Source organism: Rhagoletis zephyria, unplaced genomic scaffold (genome assembly GCF_001687245.7).
Source record: "Rhagoletis zephyria isolate East Lansing unplaced genomic scaffold, Rhagoletis_zephyria_1.1 Rzeph_scaffold_02012, whole genome shotgun sequence".
Lineage (NCBI taxonomy): Eukaryota > Metazoa > Arthropoda > Insecta > Diptera > Tephritidae > Rhagoletis > Rhagoletis zephyria.
In genome coordinates, this window is record NW_016159096.1 from 66,202 (window position 1) to 70,761 (window position 4,560).

Sequence of the window (4,560 nt, forward strand, 5' to 3'; positions counted from 1 at the left end):
AAATATGTTGTAGTTGTAACCTTTTTTGCGCTTTCATTGTTTTATTCGAACTTTTTGTTTATTATTTATTTCGAAATTTCAATTTATTGAACTTTTCTCAATTTGTGTTTGCCTGTAATTTCCTGAAAAATTTCTCACCTTTCATTGGGTGTCCTTGCAAACAACAAACAAAAAATAGTCGCATTACATTTGCACGAAAGAAACCATAGATTTAGTTGTTTATCCCTATTTTAAAAGAGCTCTAAAGAGTTAAAAGATCCAAACATTTTCGGAAAAAGTTCCGGAAGCTATTGAAAAAATCTCTAAAAAATTCTGCCCAGAAAACCTGTAATTTTTGCTTTTTATTATTTTGTAAACGCAAAATTTTAGAAAATTTTCAATAAGGTTCGAATACAAAATGAAGACTTTACAGAATGTTTCGAAAGACTGCAACAAAATTCGAATAATTAACACACGAATTTCTCAAAGAGTCTCTCAAGGCCTTGATACAGTACCGAAGGGACATGAAAAATTTCACAAAGATCGCCACAATGGTCGGAAAAGTCTTGACTTTCATATAAATTTGACATTTATTTTCGCTTTAAAAAAATATAGCAGCTCCGCTTGCTCAAAATACAAAGTTTTGGTTTCAACATCTAAAGTGAAATTCTATCGTACTTAAGATGGGCTGAATTAATAAAGAGTAAAATATTTTGTTATATAAATAATAAAAACTAAGATTGCGCTAACGCTAACCTGAAATAATTAATGTTAGAATCTATTTCTAAAATAATCACAAACATTATCTGTTATTGGTTAGAGCTTTTCGAAATTTGTTTATAAAATGTTAGATACTTTAATTTACAATTTTAAATCATTCCACTACATTTGTTTCCCTACTCTCTCACTACGGTCTACCGTATACGGTATTTTCCATCCATCACACATTCACAAGACAACAACATTCGATACTCCACTGCCCGCTGCGATGCACAAATGGACGCATAAAACGCATAAAAAGCAATAACTAGCGAGTGACAGCAACAACGCGACCAATACTTTGCCACAGCAGCACTCAGAGGCATACATTCAATTGTTTTGCAATGTAGGAGGATGTGCAAAAAAAGCTATAAAGAATAGCAAAAAAAAGGAATAACATGCTCATATGCATGCTGAAAGTCCGACAGCTGCTGCGGCGCCGCCTCTTCAACATTCTGAACGGAGCAGCGCTGAGCGAGCATGCAGCACAACTTATTAAAGGCATAACCAACAACCAAAGTTTAGGAGCAAGGTTTGCGGCAGCATTTGGAAAGTCGAGAATGACACAATTTTGTGTAGTGTTAGGTTTGTAAAATGTATGTATGTATGCATGCACTTTGTAGTTGTAGCTGTAGGGCGGCGCGTAGTTTAAACAAAAAATTAAAATCTGAGATTTCTGTTTTTGTCCTAAAAAACATAGACTTTTGCAAAATACTAACATCTGTACGCCCATATGTTTGTATGTACATTAGGGTGGTCCAAAAATAGTAAAGTTGGAATTGTAATGCTCTCAGCCCCTAGGATTGTTCTATATCGAAAAAAGTATACCTTCATTTTTTTTATTTAGAAATCAAAAAATATTTAGAGGTCGCTCAAAGCGCTCAAAGTTTTCCATGTGTTTTTATATGGGAAAAATAAAATTTTTAATAGAAATGGTATAGAATTCTTGAAAATGAATATTTTTCTGGTTCTCTTCAGGATACTTTCAATAATAATACCCAATTGTTTATTTAACAATTTTTGAAAAGAAATTCATACTTATATGAAAAAAGTGCAAAAATCCGCAGAATAAAAAGTTGAAATATTGATGAAATTTTTTTGAATTTTCCTAAATTTTGTATTAAGTGTGAAACTGTGATTTACACGGTTAAAGCCTAGACGATATTTTTATATAAAACATTACGAACATTTGGAGAAAATCAACACGTGGTCACTTTTTTGAGCCACTGTATACGTACACATTTCTATACACACAATTTACATGAGTGCACCGGCGCGTATGAGTGATTTGTGTATGTTGCGCGCTTGCCTACTCGCAGAGGTTGAATGTTCATCATACGCCCCGGCGGATGTTAGTGACGGCTCATTATTTAAGATTTAATAAAGGCGCACAACGCTTTTTTTTGCAAGCATTTGCAGTAGTGCCAGAGTTATGTGTCCAGCTTTGTCGACAATTTAGCGAAATTTAATAGTCAAGCTCTAATAAATTCGCATTTCATTGGGGGGAATTTACACAAAGAGTTACGAGTGTTGCGTTTGATTTCAGTTGCTGTGGAAGAAATGTCGTGCATAGGCGTAAAACTGATTGGATTTGAATGGAATTTCAAAAAAAAAAAAACAGTTTTGCAAAATGATGCCATAAAACTTCATTGTTTCGTAGCAAATAGATTTTTCTTTATACAGAAATCTTGCCAAAATAACTACTTTGCATTTAAAAATGTGCTGTCCGTGAAAATTTTACTAATACGATTTTACAGGCAACTTTTAGTTGAAAGCAACAATCGGCCTTTCAACTAATCGCTTCCAACATAGTTAGGGGTAGCCAACTTTTGCTTCAACTAATCCTTTCTAAAATTGCCTGTAAAATCGCCTCATGTGAACATCGTATTAACAAGAAGTTTTAAGTTTTTATTGCCAATATATTTTCTATTTAAGTTGCATTGCACAACGGTATTATCTATGCATTGCGCCATCAGAGTGTTGCCATTGCGTATTCCTTATTGCTAACGGCATCGTTGCATCATTTACTTACATATTTATATGTATGTATGTTTCATACGAGTAGTTAGAGTGTAAATATTTATAAACTATCATGCTACCTACGCAGCTTTACAAGAACGCTTAACAAATATCTGCTGGCATCGAAGTAATCCGAGTGAGAATATCACAAAATCAGCAAATAATAATAAATACGATAAATCCGACTTTGTGACGCACACAAAAGAGCTAACAATTATTACCAACATTAAGTTACAGATTTAGCTGCTAGCAACAAGGCAAAGTAAAGCAAGTAAATAGCACCAAAATACAATGTATGTGGATTCTTTTCTCTTTGTTTTAGCTGAGGGGAAATTGTGATAACGAATATATCAATGTACTGAAGAAATATTTTTTCTGATTTATTTTTTTGGAAAAATGTTTATAATCAGGGAATGGATTTTAGAAGATAAAACCCTATAAAAAAAGGCAAAATAAAATAACGAAATAGGCAGTAAAAAGCTCTAGAAATCGCAAAAAAAAGGCAAAAGGAGGCACTAAAAAAGACAAGAACCGAAAAGTAATAAAAAAATACATTTATTTTTGAAATGTTTATTTTACATGTAAAAAAAGAAAAGCTATGAACTACACCTTTTCCAGTTGTACTTCGGATATCGTAAAATATACTTCAGATTAGTCAACTGTACTTCAGGAACCGTTAGTTGGACTTCAGTCCACTGTACTTCAGAAACCGAAAAATGTACTTCAGATTAGTCAGTTGTATTTCAGAAACCAAAAAATGTACTTCAGAAACCGAAAAATTTACTTCAGATTTGTAAATTGTACTTGAGAAACATATAACATTTTCGCCAAAAAATGCACCTACCACAATGAATGGTCTAGTGATGAACGAGGGAGGAGAAAATGCCTCCTGGCAACACATAAAAAGTCCCCACGTTTTGGGGTGCAAGTAACTGTAGCGAAAGAATTTTTCTATCTAGAATCCAGCTTATCTATAAAAATTCAACGATTGCACTGGCGATTGCACTGGATACGAAGGCTCCGATGAAAATATTCTTTGACTTGGCACCTATGGGTGGACAACGAAAAGAAAAGGCGCTCACGAACACAATGAAAGGTCCAAGTGCAGAAAAAAACGTATCTGCACTCGGAATGTAAATACATTGGCGCTACCTCGCGAAAGAGATCGGCAGTTGACGATGTTTTTTGTACTCCTCGGCCTAAATCGACGTACGGTTGTAGAGCCAAACACGAAGACTTCCATGCACTATTTAAAAAAAGATAGATTAACAGTTTTAAAACCGCTTGGGTACTGAGATTTTTTAACTGTTTTTTGAAAAAAAAAATTAAAAAAAAAATTATTCACCAAAGAGCAAAGCCTGTAGCTGAGTGCAACTTTTTTAAATTGAGCTCGCGGAATGACCCAAGCTCTTCCACGCTCGGCCAAAGTGGAAAGGAGGTTCCTATCCTTGTAAGCTTATCTGCCATGTCATTGCCGGTGTGTCCCGGTTCATACTAAATAAAGAGTAGACGGCTCCATCCGCTCGTTAAGTGATCTGCGACAATTTACTTAGATTGACTTGTGACAAAATTAAGCACTTTTTGATCAGAATTCTACGACAAGCTTTTCAAGCGTTCAGCGCTCTATTCAGCTTTCACTTTTATATTACGCCTTGAGTGCCAAAAGTATAGCTGTCATTGTAACCGATTGCCTCTGCTTATGTTATACTTGAATCGTTCCTATGCATCAAAAGGATTTTGTAAACTAATGCAGATAAAGAATAAATTAAACTAGGGTGCCCAGTGGAAACGTATGTATATGCC